We start from the raw sequence: 17,508 nt of genomic DNA, 5'->3' as shown, positions 1-17,508 counted from the left end.
TCCATTTACTATTATTTTTATTTTGTTTTGTTTAATAAGTTATGCTACAGAGAAAATTAGGGAGAGATAGAGGGAGAAAGAGACACTTGCATGTTACTCCACCACTCATGAAGTTTCCTCACACACTGCAGGTTGGGACAAAGGGCTTGAACCTGGGTCTTTGAACATACTAACTTGTGTATAACTTTACCAGTTGTAAGACAACTTGCTCCCATTTATTATTATTTTTATATTTTTCTTTCTTATTTATATTATTATTATTATTTTATGATTAATAGTAGGTTAAAAGTTTGTAGCACTACAGGGTATAGCTCCACACCACACCAGCCACCAAAATTCTGTGTCCTCACCCTCCTAGTGGTAACTGCCATAGTTCTCAGGCAGTCTTAGAGACTGTTTTTTATTTTTTAAGGTCATGTATTCTAGTTCTCTAGATTTCACATATGACTAAAACAGTCTGGACGTTGTCTTTCATTTCTTTACTTGTTTCACTAGGCATAATAACCTCCAGCTCCATCCACTTTGTCCCAAAGGACACTGTTATCACTTTTTTTTTTTTTTTTTAAACCACAGAGTAGTATTCCATGGAGTATAGATCCCACTCCATTTCTTCAACCAGTCATCTTCTGATAGACAATAAGGCTGCTTCCAGTCTTTGGCTATGGTGGATATTACAGCTATGACTATAAGTGTTAATATGTCCTTTGCTTAAGTGTTATCATGTCCTATGTGTAATTACTGAAGAGTGTTATTGCTCTTCAGTAATTTTTTAGTTTTTTAGCTGTTAAAGGATTCTCTAGGGACTGTATTAGTTTTCATCTCATCAGCGGCATAGAGTCCACCTTTCTCTATAGCCTCACTAGTATCTCTCATTTCCTATTTTGTTGATGTAAGCCATTCTCACAGGTGTGAGGTGGAATCTGTGTTGATGACAAATGAAGTAGAACATTTCTTCATGTCTGTGGGCCATGGGTAGCTCTTCTTTAGAAAACTGTCTATTCAGTTCTTCTGCCCACTTTTTTATTGGGTTTTTATTATTTTTTCCCTTTTATTAAACTATAACAGATATTTATTGATGTCTGATATCAATTGCTCATCTTATATGTGATGTACAAATATCTTCTCCCAACTATTGGATTTTCTGGTTATCCTTGTGTAGTTTGCTTTCAATGTGCAGAAAATTTACAGTTTAATATAGTCCCATCTATTTACTCTTGTTTTCATTTCATATGCCCATGGGCCCAAGTCTCCAAGTATGTTTTTGATGTTAAGATCCTGTAATGCTTTGCCAATGTTTTCTTCTATAAATTTTAGTTTCTGGTTATTGATCCCATTTGATCTGATTTAGGTGCATAGTATTAAATGATAATCTAGTTTTATTTTCCTACATGTGGCTATCCAATTATTCCACTACCATATGTTGAAGAGTCCCTCTTTTACTCTTTTATTATTATTATTATTTTGAAGATTTTATTTATTTATTAATGAGAAAGATAGGAAGAGAGAGAGAGAAAGAATCAGATATCACTCTGGTACATGTGCTGCCAGGGATTGAATTTGGGACCTCATGCTTGAGAATCCAATGCTTTATCCACTGCGCCACCTGCTGGACTACTCTTTTATTATTTTTAATAAAAGAAATTGTACCTAAAATGAGTTTGACTTACTCATGATCACAGAATTAATAAAATTAGGGTTAAATTTTCCAGTTCTGCATTCGGGGGGTGGTACAGTGGATAAAGTACTGGATTCTTAAGCATAAGATCCTAACTTAGATCCTAGTAGTTTATGTACCAGAGTGATGTCTGGTTCTCCTCTTATATCTTTCTCATAAATAAGAACTTAAAAAACAAAAATTATTAGTTGCTTCCATCCTCCATACTCTTCTATTGACTGGTACTAGTATTATGATATAATTTTGAACATATCAGCACAAGCTATCCAGAACAGGATTATGAAAAAATATAGTAAATATGAATATGTGATAACTGGTATCGTTATCCAGCTCCAGATAATGAAATGCATATAAAGACATAATTTGAACTCCATGAGCTGACAATCAAGGTAAGACTGAGAAATTGCAAGGGTAACAAGTTCCCAGTGGAGAATAAATGATTTATACTAAAATGACCTGGTTGGCCATTCTTTGAATTTTCATTGTTATGTCCCGGAAGCTCAATTCACTGCTTTCTTGCAATGACTTCATTAAGCCAGTGAAATCAGTAAAACTCTTGCCTTGGAATCTCACAGTTTTATAGCCTGATACAATGGTGCTCTTAGGGCATGAAACTACTTGAAAATTAAATAGGAAAATATTGGCACAGAGCATTGTATATAATATATTATTTAAAATTCTAAGTGCCATATATAATATTGATGGGATAGATTATTGCAGCTGAGGATTCATGAGTGATATTCTCCTGGATCAAATGTAGAAGTAATCAAATCTTTAAAAGGCATGGAAATCAAAATAGTACGAAGAAACCCTTGACTCTTAATTCCTTTCTTTTCAGTTGTTAGTTTAAAAATAATTATGGAAAAATTCACATCACTTAAGATTTACTAGCTTTATTGTGACTAATTCATTTCACTTAGCACAATATCCTTAAGGTTCACTTATAGTGTATCATGTTTCAGAATTTTCTTCCTTTCAAGAATTGAACACTTTAATTGTATGTATATACTGCATCTATTATTAGGCTGCTTATCCAGTGATTTCTTCCACTTATTGAATAATGTGAATGATGTTACAATGAACATGACTTCAGAAATGGCTCTTGGGTCCTTGCCTTATATTATTTTGACTGCATATCCGGAAGTAAAATTGTTGATGCTTATGCTAATAAATTCAGTGTTTTCATGAACTACTATATTATTTCTCATAACAGCATTTTACATTCCTATCAGCAGTGCCCCTATATCTCTTTGTTGTTAGATATATGGAAATTTAATGTACAGAGTTATTTATTGGTAGCTATCCAAATGGACTTGAGGTAGCATCTCATTGTGATTTTGATTTGCTCTTTAATGATTAGTGATGCTGAGCATATTTTGATATACTTGTTGATCATTTGTATCTTTTTTGGGAGAAAAATCCGTTGTATTTGCTGAGTTGGAGGAGTTATGTATGTGTTCTGGATATTAAAATCCTTGTCATATGTGTGATTTACAATATTTTCTACATTAATACATTATAGTGTATGCTTTTTTCACTCTACTGATTACACTAATAAAAAAGAAGTTCTGGGGAGCCAGGTGGTAGGTAGCACAGCAGGTTATACTCCACTTGGCGCAAAGCACAAGGAGTGTGCTCCACCTGCAGGAGAGTCGCTTCACAGGTGGTGAAGCAGGTCTACAGGTGTCTTTCTCCCCCACTCTGTCTTCCCCTCCTCTCTCCACTTCTCTCTGTCCTATCCAACAGCGAGGACATCAATAACAACAACAACTACAACAATAAAACAACAAGGACAACAAAAGGGAAAATAAATATATAAAAAAAGAAGTTCTGAATTTTTACATAGTTCAGTTTGCTGATTTTACATTTTTTATATACTTTTGATATATCTAATTTTTTGGCCAACTTTATTATAATAGTTCTCCCATGTTTTCCTTTGATAGTTTTTAAAACTTATGTTTTACATATAAATCCTTGATCCATTTTGAGCTAATGTTTTATTTTATGTAAGTAAAAGTCTTGGATGGTCAGCTTTACTAGTACCAGTTGTCAAAGATTATCAATAGTCTTGGCACCTTTGGTAGAAATTATTTTACTATATTCAAGCATTTATTTCTGACATCCCTACTCTATTTCATTATTTTACTTTATAAATATTATTTTGGTTATTTGGGAGTTATTTGATATTACATATTTTAATGGGTTCAAAAGACATCATTAAATTTTTTATAGAGGTTGTATACGATTTGCAGAGTACTGAGAATTGTAGGAGTTTCTAAGAGAATGTTCTTTGATGAAAATTGTCTTTCTTTTGCTAGCTAGGTTATCATCCAAACTCTGTACCTTTGCAATGACCACTTTTTTTCTCTTGTTTTCTAATAAGAGGGTGAGAGACAGGGAGAAAAAAGGAGGGAAAGGGAGAGGGAGAGGGAGAGGAAAGAGGAAGAGGAGAGAGGAAGAGAAAGAAACAGAGAGAAAGAAAGACATCTGTAGCACTGCTTCTTACCTTGGGAAGCTTCCTGCTTGCAAGTGGGGATCAGGAGCTTGAATTCAGGTTCTCTGATGCATGGTAATATATAATCCACCAAGGTGAACCAACACACTGTCCTTGGAAAAAAATAATCTTACTTCTTAATGTAGTTGAGTACCATTTTGATTGCATTAAAATTGTAGATTTCTTTGGGTAGGATGTCCATTTCTTCCATTTTTGTATCCTTCTTTATTTTCTTTATCAGTGTCGTATGGTTTCACCTGTAAAGGCCATTCACCTTCTTTGTGAGGTTCACCCTGACATATTTTATTTTGGGGGGTTCTCTTGTAAATAGGATTGCATCTTTTATTTCTTTTTCCACTGACTCCCCACTTTTATACAGAATGCCACAGATTTATATGTACTGATTTTGTATCTTGCTACTTTACTGAATCATGATTTTCAGAACTTTTTTGGTGGAGTTCCTGTGGTTCTCTGTCTCTTTTTAAAAGATATATTAATTTCACATGAAATTAATAAAAGTGAAGAGTGTGTTACATGAGAGAGAAGTAAGAGCACCAAAAATGTGGGTGATAAAACCAGGAGCCTCAGACATACAAATAACACACTCTACTAGTTGTGGTATTTCCCACAGCCACTCCATTGGCAAGAATGTGTGTTAAATAACTGCTGAATATTTGATTTAATAGTAGTTATAATGTCTCAGTGAATATACTCCTAAAGTTAATACTTAACTTTTGCTCAAACCTTAGCATTCATTGAATTTATATAAAATTGAGTTTCTGCAACATTTTCATTCTACAGGAATGAAGTCTTATGGGAGAGGAGATGGTGCTTACTGTACAATAATGTAAATGTGCTTAGTATCACTGAACATTACACCTAGTGTTGTTAAAATGGTTTTTTATTTTTATTAGTGATTAACATTGCTTTATGAAAATTGCAAGGTTACAGGGGTGTAGTTTCACATCTACACATGGCGTGTCACTGGATCCTCCACCAGAGTTTTGAGCCAACCCCTCTATTCTCCCAAAGTTAGAGGGACAATTTGGTTATCTCTGTTTTTCAAATTCATTTGCTTTAATTATCTGTATTCTAAATATGAAAGAAGCTATTGGGTAGTTGTCCATCATTTCTTTCATGATTTCACTTAGCTTAATCATCTATAATTTTACTTATTTTGTCTCACGTGATACAATCATTATCTGTTTTGTAGAGTAGCATTCCATCGTATCTAACTCTATATTTCTATATCTATCTTTGTTTACCATAACTTCTTTATCCAGTCATTTGTCCTTGAACATTGTTACTTCTGTATGTTGGCTTTGTAAATAGTTCATCTATGAACATAGGATGCCCAAGAGTATTACTTAATCATAAAGTATTTTAATTTTTATTTATTTAAGCACTCTCTCTTTTTCTTTTCTCTCTCTTTCTTTCTTCCTATATGGGCCAGGCATTGGTGCACCTGGTTAAGCACTCACATTATTTTTATATTATATAATTACATGCCAACAAGGGTTTGAATCCACACCATTCCCACCACCAGAGTTCTGAATTATTTAAGCACTCTCTAAACTGTTTCCTATAAAGGTTTCACCAGCTGACATCCCTACTCAAAGTATATCAGGGTTCTCTTTTCCTTCATACCTTGCCAACACTTGCCAGCTCTTGTTTGTTGATGTTGACATAAGACTGAAAATTTTTATGCTATGAGCACCTTATCATATAAAAAAAACCCACCAAAGGTAAAAACCTCAAACTATATGCTTACACTGGCCTTCTAGCTTCCTTATAGCTAGTAGCAGAGGTGAAGTCCTGATGTTCTAGGCAGGTCCGTTTTTAATTAATTTATTTATTTATTATTGTTTTTTATTTATTTTTTATTAGAGACAGAGAAATGGAGAGAAAAGAAGGAGAGAAGGTAGTGAGGGAAAGAGACAACAGAGACAGCTGCAGCCCTGCTTCATTGACTATGAAGTTTTCCCTCTGGAAGTAGGGACATGGGTCTTAAAACTGGGTTGTTATGCACTGTAATGTGTGCATTTGCCTAGGCATGCCAGGTCAGCTAATTTTTAAAAATACACAAAAGAAAGAAGGAGAAAAGGAATGGTGGAATGGTGGAAGGAAGGGAAATATTGCCATTTTTCTTTTTCCGGGTGGGGGATGCTTGTACATACATACCCAAGCAACTATGCATTACTTAAGATAAGCCAGGATGTATGAGAAGCACTCGAACAAAATACTCTTCTGTAAAGAGTATTTGAAATTCTTATTTGAAAGTAAAACATGCCATTCGTTCTCATACCTTGGGTTGTTTGTGATAGGGAAGCACATAACAAATTGTGTTTATTTAATACCCACTGGTTAGCACCGGGGATCTCTGCCACAGGCTGGTCTATGTTAAAGATGGGTTTGTTCTGTTGAATATGGACTTAAGCCAATGTTGGGAAGACATCTGCAACAGTTCTAACAGTGAGGAACATCTCTAGACCATGCTGAGAATTTTCTTCTGCTTGAAAAGGGAAAAAGTGTTAGTAGCAGAGTTCTTCTTTGATGGATCTTGAATTTATTGTAAGCTGAGAAGCCATAAAACAAGGAGCTTTCTCCTGTTTCTTTGGGGAGAAACAAAGCCAGAAGATGGAAAAATATTCACTAACAGTCACATTGTGAAGGGGTTAGGAGGGTTTTTCATTTCCAAGAGATCAAAATTTCTTTGCCTTCAGAACATTCCCCCTATTTTATATTCGGTAGTAAAGTTTATACACAGTGTTCTATGGAAGACTATTTCCTGTCCATCTGGGTTGTACTGCCAATCATCGTCCACAAGCTCAGGGTGCGTCACCCTTAAAGATAAATGGTGCATCAATCTGAGAAAGGGTGCTGCAGCCCTGGTGTTTGCAAACAAACAGAGTGATAAAATTGTAATTGCGGAAAAGGGCTGGAGAATCAGCTTTATAGACTCTAGAGGTGGAAAACAGAAGAGAACTCTCTGGGATTCCCACATTATTTTAACCAGCAGTCTAATTTAATGTACTGAGCCAACAGAATTGTGAATGACCCATTTCTCTTTATTTGATAGGCATTCTTTCATGCCTTTAGAGAGACTGTATATTCCAAGGAGGGAATGAGGATAGTGCTTTTCTTTCTATTCCTTCCTTCCTTTTTTTTGGCTCAGTGCCTGCCTGCACTATGAATCTACTGGTCCTGGAAGCCAATTTTTTTTTCATTTTGTTGACCTTGTTATTGTTTTAGTTGTCGTTGTCATCACTGTTGTTGTGTAGGACAGAGAAATAGAGAGAGGAGGGAAAGACAGAGGGAGGAGAGAAAGACAGGTACCTGCAGACCTGCTTCATGGCTTGTGATGTGACCCCCTCCAGGTGGCAAGTAGGGTCTTGAAATGGAATAATTACTCCAGTCCTTGCACTTCGGGACATGTGCGCTTAACCCACTGTGTGACTGCCTGACCTCCCTTCCGTTTATTTGTTTGCTTGTTTATTTATTTATTTATTTATTTATAGCAGTGATCACTCTAATTTAGGGTAGTGCTAGGGATTGAACCTTAAATCTCCAAACCTCAGGCATAAAAGTCTTTTGCATATTAATTAGAAATATTTATTTACTTACTTACTGGGTAGAGACAGAGAGAAATCAAGAAGGAGATAGTGTGGGAAGGAGAAAGAGAGACACCTGCAATCCTGTTTCATCACCAGGGAAGCTTCTCCCCTGCAAGTGGGTTCCAGAGGCTTGAACCCAAGACCTTGTGCACGGTAACAGGTGCTCTCAACCAGATGCTCTGGAAACATTAAATTTCTCATAAACTGCAGAATATAATCTTACATTCTTGAAATAACATTTCTCCTACCAGCAGGGCTATGACACTGCATTATAGGACAACCTGTTTTCATTTTTATAGTAAGGATAGTGCTAGTTTGTGCTCCATTTGAGATGCAGTGGTACCAGAAAAACCTACGAAGAAAACTATTTTCTTTTTCTTTCTCAAGGCATGACTCCAACTCCTATTAGCTTATTTGGATACAGAGTGTCTCTCTGGAGGGGGTTTCTGTGGATAGCATCTACTTTATGGAGTTTTCTTGACTCTTCACAATCAAACTGTCTGCCAAGTACTCATTGTGCTATTTCTCTGTCAGAGGTACTCTTTTAAAGATCTCTTTAAAGATTTAATGTCATCTGAAGCTTTAAAGAATCCCCGTGGCACTGTTTTTCCTTGTTATTAGAGCCAAGTCTGGTCCTTTAAATTTTACTTATTTATTTTTACCAGTGCACTGCTCAGCTCTAGTTTATAATCATACAGGAGACTGAACATGGGAATTTTGGAACCTCGGGTATGAAAGACTTTCTGCATAGCAATTATGATATCTCTTAACTTTAAGTGAAAAACCTGAAAGAAAGACTTAGGTGACCTCTTCTCAAAAGGGATGAGCCTACAGTGGACATAGTAGTGAGCCCACTGTTTGTGCTCTGGGGGTATAAAAATAAGTTTTGGGTTCTCAGAATGACTTTCCTTGCAGTTGCACTAATCTGTGGGTCACAAAAGACTTCAGATATCTCTTCCCCTCACATTTTCTCAGCCCCTCCATAGATAAAAATAAGCTGTACGGAAGTATCAGGAGATTTATTTCAACAACCTTAAATCTACCACTACTAGTAGTCAACATGTAGATGGGAAGATGTCCTCTCAGTTTTGGCTAAATTCCAGACCACATACTCTAAAATAGGATGTGAAGTACTTCTATGTGGAACTTCTATGTGCCTCATCCTTATAACTAAAATTGGTCAGCATGGTCAAGGTTGAGAGTGTCTAAAATTTTCAGATTTTTGTTTGTTTTTGTCACCAGGGTTATCACTGGGGCTTGGTGCTTGCATGGTGAAATGAATGATGAATCCACTGCACCAGGTAGCCATTTTTACTTTTTTTTTTATTTTTATTGATAGGACTGAGAGAAATTGGAAGGGTATTGGCTGATGAGAGACACCTGTAGCACTTGTGAAGCTTCCCCCACTGCAGGTGGGGATATGTGATTTGAACCCAGGTTTTTATGTGTTCAACTTGGTTTGCCACTACCAGGTCCCAGATTTGAGAATTTTAGTCTCTAGATTTGATAACTTTCATCAGTCTGTCTTTCTCTCTTTTTTCTATTTCTTTTCTTTTTCTTTTTTCTCGCGTGTGTGTGTGTGTGTGTGTGTGTGTGTTTGTTTGGTCAATACCTCAAGACTAGAAGGGCTTTCAAAGACCTGATCTGGTGAGCTTTTGTGTATCTTCCGTACTGAAAGAGTATAGTTACGGTTTGATTTTTGACTGACAAACGTAAAGAGCAGAATAGACTATAGACTTACAGTTTGGGCTTGAGCTTTTGACAGATGAAATGTGTGTTTCCCAGGGACCAGTGGTGGTTTATGGATCTTGAATCATCTTGTAGTAACCCTTCTGGAGGACAACAACCCCCCCCAAAGGAAATATTCTATGAGGAGGACTACAGATATGTAAAGCCTAAGAATGTCATGTAGGGTCTGTAGGGATTGTGTCACTGTGGAGGAGTATGAATGTGAGAGGCCAGAGCAATAAGAGTTCTGCAAAAACACCCAAAGATGTCCATGTGAGAGATAACTTTAAAACCACACCCGAGACAACAGATATCCTGTCAAACAAAAGTTTCTGAGTAAAAATCTATGTATTTTTTTTTATTATTTGACCATTAGAGAATTGGCTTCAGCACTAAAGTATGGGACTTGCATACATGAAGACCCAGAGATTCCAGCTTCAGTTTCTAACATTACCCATGCCACAGTTGATTGGATATCTACTCTCTCTCTCTCTCTCTCTTTCTGTCTCTCTCAAAAATAAATATGTAACAATTCTAAAAGAAGATTTTTTTCAGAAAAATAAAATTCTCAGCCAGATAGATAAAACTCCACATGATTCCAATTTGGAAAAGCATTTTCCACACACTTATGTTTTTATCTCCTTCTTGCTATCTCTACTGTGAAGAAACTTTTCAGATACTTCGTTTAGAAAGGGTTACAAATATGGTTCTACTGTTTCCTGTTATTACTAGTACTGAGATATACTTGGAATAAACTTTGAAATAAATGCCCAGAGTAAAGAACACTATTTAATTATAAGAACATATATATGTGGGCTGTAGAACTTCCCCAAGTTTTCACATAGCGGTAAGGGAAAAACCACATAGACTGTATTTGAAAAGGTCCTGAAGAAAAATAAAAAGGGAGTTTCTCATTTTTTTATAAACCTACTGTTTCCGGTTTACTAGCTACCTAAGGGTTTAATCTAAGTACAAGAACAGATGGTTTTCTATTCAGTCAGAGCTGCTGTCCTTCCCCCATACCATCAGGTGTTGTTTCAGCCCAAACTTGTAAATGTGAAGGAAGCCCAGATTGCAGCTGACACTATTACAGACTTAATAGGAAGGATCCTTTTATCTTAAACCAATGAAGTGACAGCAAATACTACTATTTCTATTTTGGACATTGCCAAAATGTTCCCGTTTATAAGCTTTGGCTTCTTCTTCAGTCCCTGTCTTCAGCTGCTGCTGGTCACTGTTTTTTTAATACCTGCTCATGCTAGTCCTAGTCCCCTAGTGCCTCCTGTCTCAATACCCACTAATAAGAGAGCTAAACTCCTTTTCTAGGGACATTATAAGACTCACCTTGACTCACTCCAAATTGTAAGGAATCTTCCTTACTTTTCAGGATCAGTTTCCATGAGCCTTGGCCTCCTGATCATTAACAGTAGCCTGCTTTTGCTCAGGCATCACTACCCGCCTGGAGAACAAACTTTATTTCTTACTTATTTGTTATCAATTATTTAATATTGATTTACAAAATTACAAGATAACGGGGTACAACTTCACACTGGGGGATGCTTCAGGAGTGGTAATGCAAGTGTTTATCTTTTAATCATAATTTTATTTTATTATTAGTGATTTAATAATGATTGACAAGATTGCAGTATAAGAGGGATACAATTCCCTACAATTCCCATCACCAGAGTTCCATATCCCCTCCCCTCCACTGGAAGTTTCCCTGTTCTTTATCCCTGTGGGAATATGGATCAAAGATTTTTATGGGGAGCAGAAGTTGGAAGGTCTGACTTCTGTAACTGCTTCTCCACTGGACGTGGGCATTGACAGGTTGATCAATAACCCCAGCCTGTTTCTATTATTCCCTAGTGGGGTAGGGTCCTTTGGAGAGGTGGGGTTATAGGACACATTGGTGAGGTCTCTGCCCATGTAAGTCAGGTTGGTGTCATGGTAGCATCTGCAACTTGGTGGCTTAAAAGCACTAAGATAAAAAGCAGAACAAACTGTTTAATAATCAGGAACCAAAAGGTAAGAATACAGCAGATGAAATTTTGGTCTTCATGTTGGAAGGAGCTAGGAAGTCTATTTTAGGTATATTTCAAAGGACCCATGACTTTACTCATTTTTGTCTGAGTCTGACAGCTCACATACAAATAGGATGAAAGTATTGTCTGGGAAGATGGTGTCAGGGTTGAGGATAGGACTAGAAAGCTGTATCAGGGCAAAGAGAAGTTCCCAAATATGGGAAAAGTATAGAAATATCATTAACTGTAAACCTCATCGATCTGACCTAGGGTCCATATGTTATCATATTTAGCACAGAAACCTATGTAACCTCTGCATCCCTGTCAGTCTGAGCTCACATTCCATGGTCATAGCTAAGAACATTCTAGGCTGCACTCATTTCAGGACCAGTCTTCCTCCAGTGGCAGAGTATGTTGACCCAGCCTCTCTTCTGAGAGGGGGACAATTTCTACCACTGTTGTTCTACATTGAGGGCAATATCCTGTAAAGGCCCACAAGAGGATTCATGATGTTGTTCCTGATGGAGGTGAGTAGTGATGGTGGAGAAAGGGATCTGTTAGAGGTCTAGGCCCATCATGTCTATCTATGTGGGAATCCCAGGATTCCCTGTCTAGGGCCCCAGATGATGGAGTGGCCTGGTAGTGACCAAAGAAACCATCAAAGTGTGCCGGTCTCTCACCTTTATCCAGCTTTTGTATTCCTTACTTTGTCTGACACAGTTGAACTTAGAGTGATTGAGGGAAATGAATTAGGAAGTGGGTGAGGAGTTATCTAGGTCTAAGTAGAAACTATTTGATTAAGTACTTTATGGTGTCCTTTTAAGGTCTTTCAACTTGTTTGCTGCACTTATTGAGTCACTGTAGACTATTGTACACTTTTACTTTAAGGTATATATTTTCCCCCAACATGTGCCCTATCTTTCTGTCTCCCTCTCTGTCCCTTTCTTCTCAATTTCTCTTTTTCCTATCAAAATAAAATAGAAAGAAAGAAAGGAAGAAAGAAAGAAAAGAAAGAAGGTCAAGTGTTTCTAGCCAAAGGTAACAAATTTGCTTAACTTCTGGGTTATTAACGACAAACAACGCCCACATATAAATAACACCTGGCTTACTAACTAGAAGCAATGCTCACATGTAGCATGCCCAGAGGCCAGAGAAAAGAAACAAACTTCCTAAGGTGACCCCTGCTTCATAATTAAGTCACTGTAATAAATTAACATTGTATTTTTTGCCACTGTCTTTTCTGTATGCATTATGGGTGCAGAATACTATTCATTATATAGCCCCAACCTTGTCAATCAATCATGTAATCTTGGATTCCTCCCAATATGTTGCTTTAAAACACACCAAGTTCTGTACTTCTGGGCTCATTTCCTTTCTGAGGATAGACCCTCTCATTCTTTCAGAGTACCTTTGCTTACTAATGCTGTAGTACAGCCCCTTGCTTTTAACTTCTCTGTGTCAATTTTCAGTTCTTTGCTGATTGTCACAACAACTGAAGTGGCTGTGGCTCTCTGACTTAGCATGCTCAGTCACAAAATTACCATCCACTCATGGTGATGATGCTCTTTACATAAGATCTAGCAGTGTCTTCCTGGAGGTCTCCCTCCCTATGGAGGAGAGGGGTTGGGGTCATCTTTACAAGAGTCAAAATTTCTTTCAAGTACCCCCCCCCACCACCATGGTGGAAACTTTCTATCCTTTTTGGAATATAGCCTCATTTAGAGCTGAGGTCCCAGATTCTCCTTATTAGATAGAGGACTCAGTTTGAAGATGGGATGAGGAATCAACTGCCCTAGAATGACACCAACTGCGTCAGTCTTGGCCAAATTTCTACCTCTGTAGTATATACCTTTCTTAGAGAAATCCCCAAGGTCTAAGGTTTACCACAGGTCTAAGACTGCATGCCACAGCCACAGTTCCGTGTTTGGGAAGATATGCCTGCCTGTATCTGTGCCCTTGGGGTTCAGGAGTGTCCTTATTGTTAACTGCTTTGGTCCTCAGCTTTTATGCCCTTTGTCTTAGTTTTCCTGGATCGAATATATATGTATCTCAGACTTTGGACTTCCCACACTGTCATTCCCACCTCAGCCTGTATGTGGGGATCTTTCAGCTTCCCTGTGCTTTGGGTATTCCTTGTTGGTGAAATCAAACCCCCACTCCTGCTTTCCCCGGGTTTTTCAGGATCTGTTGTGAACTGTGTAAGGGTTCACCTTCTGAAATAGTACCTGCTTCTGAGTTTAGGGTCTACTTTTTCTCCAAACTGAATATACATGCCTGGGTGGGGGTAGATAGCATAATGGTTATACAAAGAGTCTCTCTGCCTGAGGCTCCAAAGTCCCGGGTTCAATCCCCTGTACCATCATCAGACAGGGCTGAGCAGTCCTCTGATAAAAAAATAAAAACAAAAATTATATATATATATATATATATATCCTATTGATATGTGACATTATTGTTTAGATGTCTCTCCCTATTGCCCTAAACAGACAGCTAGTCTCTTCTCTGATTTTAAGTGTTTACTTTTGACACATTAATCCTTCTAGAGGGATATAATCTTTCCAGAGGCCAGTGGTACCATCCTCTCAGTATGTTAGGTCTCTTGATGGGGATGTGTAAACTCCTTAACACTAAAGAAGCCTTTTGGTGTAGGCAGTCTTAGAACCAGGGCTCACATCTACCTTGCTAGGGCATCCTAAGAACAGAAGGCTTTCTAGACCTGAGAATTCTCTCCTGTGAGATATGGACTTTTTGCAATGGGATTTTTGGTAATATGGAGGGTGGGGGAGTTAAATCCAGAGACTATTTGGGGATTTTTAAATCCAACCTAATATTTCATACTACCTTTAATACTTAGTGAAGGTAAACTTTATAGTGGGCCCTAAATATGACAAAATTATAAAGTGAGATTTAAGTTTCTTGAAGATTTATTTGTTGGTAATAATTTTTCCCTACTAGGGTTACTACTGGATTTGGGGTTTTTGACAACAAAAAACACCACTCTTAGAGGTCTTTATTAATTGACAAGACAAAGAGAAATTAAGAAAGAAGGGGGAGGGAGTCGGGCGGTAGCTCAGCGGGTTAAGTGCACGTGGCGCAAAGCACAAGGACAGGCAGAAGAATACCAGTTCTAGCCCAGGCTCCTCACCTGCAGGGGAGTCACTTCACAGGCGGTGAAGCAGGTCTGTAGGTTTCTATCTTTCTTTCCACCTCTGTCTCCACTTCTCTCTCCATTTCTTTCTGTCCTATCCAACAACAACAACATCAATAACAGCAACAATACTAACTACAACAATAAAACAACAAAGGCAACAAAAGGGAACAAATAAATATTAAAAAATAATAATTAAAAAAAGAAAGAAGGGGGAAATAGAGAGGGAGTAAGGAAGAGAGACACCTACAACAGCCCTTGGGAAGTTGTCCTCTCCTTGCAGGTGGGGACCTGGACCTTGAGCCTGGGTCCTTGAGGTTATTAATATGTGTACGCAACTCCTACCACCAAAGTTCTCATAATCACTATAATTTCCCCAAGATCTTAGAGATGGATTAGTTTGTTTTTTTGTTATTATTATCATTATTATTTTTACAATTCATGTGCTTCATTTCTCTCTAGTCCACGTATGAGTGAAACCATCCAGTAGTTGTCTCTCACTTCCGTACTTCACTAAGCACCATCACCTCAAGTTCCATCTATTTATCCCAAAGGACACAATAGCATCTTATTAAATTGCTGAGTAGTACTCCATTCACTATTTGTTCTATAATTTCTTTACCTAGTCAAAGGGCATTTAGACTACCTCCATGTTTTGACTATTGTGACTAAAGTAGCTTTGAACATGTGGGGTGCATATGTCCCTTGGAATTGGTGTCATGTCTTTGGGGTAAATGTCTAAGAGTGGTGCTGCTGTGCGTAAGATATTTCAGTTGTTATTTGTTTAAGCACTCTCCACACAGTTTTCCAAAGGGGCTATACCAGCTTGCAACCCCATCAGCAGTGCAAGTGAATTCTTTTTTCTCTACCTCCTCACCGATATTTCTTCTTTTGTTGATGTGGACCATTTTTAACTGATGTGGGGTAGAAGCCCAAAGTTGTTTTAATTTGTGTTTCTCTAATGATGTGTGAACTGGGGCATTGTTTCATATGCTCATATGTCTGTGGGTTATGTGTATTTTTTCTTTAGAAAATTTTCTCTACATATCTTTGACTTTTTATTGTGTTGTTGCTTTTCTTTTTGCTGAGCTGCATGAGTTCTTTACAGATGTTTGACTTGGTTGCTTGTCAGATACATGATATGTAAGTACCTTCTCTCAGTTGGTGGGTTACCTACTTATCCTTGTGGAGGTTTCCTACAAAATGCAAAAGCTTTTAAATTTGATGTAGTCCTATTTATTTAATCTTGTTGTAGCTTTACTTGTCCATGGAGTTGAGCCTTGGATATAGTAGTTTTAGCTAAACTAATTGCTATATCATTGAGTGACTGTGATATGATTTTACAAGGAAAAAATAGGGAGTTTATTATAGTTTGCATTACTTCCATTCCTCAGAAATATTACACATTCAAAAAAAGTTGTGAAGTATGGACTACCTGAGCAGGAAAGTTCCTCCAGGAGTACCTCCTACCTGGAACAGACTTAAGTAAGAATGGTTACTTCATGCTGGCTCTGATTCTCTCTGGCATATACAAAATATTGGTGAGTTAAATAAAATATTGTGAAAAGTCCAGTTGAGTATTAAGATGAATAAATAAGTATTTTACTAGTGAAGGTATCATCATGGGTTGTTGCACTGGATTACTGAGCTTTTCCTTTTTTTTTTTTTGCCTCCAGAATTATTGCTGGGGTCCAGTGCCTACATTATGAATCCACTGCTCCTGGAGGCTATCTTTTCCCCACTGCTGTTGTTGGTGTTGTTGTTGTTGCTGCTGTTTTTGTTGTTGAATAGGACAGAAAGAAATTGAGAGAGGAGGGGAAAACAGAGATGGGGTGAGAAAGATGGAAATGTGCAGACCTGCTTCACTGCTTGTGAGATAATTCCACTGCTGGTGGAGAGCTGGGGGCTCGAAACATGATCCTTTCACTGGACCTTTCACTTCCTACTATGTAAGCTTAACTGAAGTGCTACCACCCACCCGGCCCCTGCTTTTACATTTTTTATTGGCCCTTAAAAATCCAAAACTAACCCACATATTCTGAGAAGTCAGGTGAGTATCTTGTTCAATTTATTTTCATAATGGGAAAGTCATGCAAGCTTGCTCACTGGAACAAATTACCCACTTATTGAATCTGGAAAAAATAATATTGCTTACAAAATATTCTGCTAGTTCTTATAGCTGAGAAGTGATTGTTCGAAGCATAATGAATGGGACCCAAAGTATTATTGCATTATTTCAATGCACCAGACAGTATCCCCCCTACAAAAAAAAAAAGCGGGGGGGGGGGGAACTGAAAAGAACAACACAGCAGTCTTTGAACAGCAGTATTGTTTTAATCTTGGAGTTGATGAGGTATTTAATACAAATCAGCAGAGAAATCTGAAGCCCAGAATGTGAAAGCAAATACCGTGATTATTTTGGAAAATAAGTTGGAAAGGCAGAGGTAGTCACTTATTGGCCAACTTTAATTCTTGACTTTTGAAATGAACTAGAAGTGGGAAGAAACGCATTTGCTTTTAATGTAATAAACCGAGTCCAAGTGTGAATCATAAGTATGCTGCCCAAGTTATTCAGATTGTTGCTGCTGCTTAGAGAAGAAGTTTAAATGAATGCAAACATCTGTGCATACCACATGCGTTTGTGTACAACATGCTCATGTTATAAAAAAAACCCTATAAAACAAAGCAGCTTGAATATTATTCAGACTTATTTTATAATGCTGCCTGGATTTGAAAATGGATAGAGAGGGTTATTATGTACTCATAAATTCAGGCCAATTAGGTAAAGAAACATTCCTAGCATAATGCCACATGTTACGGCCTTCTGC

This window comes from Erinaceus europaeus, chromosome 15 (assembly GCF_950295315.1).
Source record: "Erinaceus europaeus chromosome 15, mEriEur2.1, whole genome shotgun sequence".
NCBI classification, from domain to species: Eukaryota; Metazoa; Chordata; class Mammalia; order Eulipotyphla; family Erinaceidae; genus Erinaceus; species Erinaceus europaeus.
The sequence above is the reverse complement of the archived record's forward strand: the minus strand, read 5'-3'. Positions refer to the sequence as shown.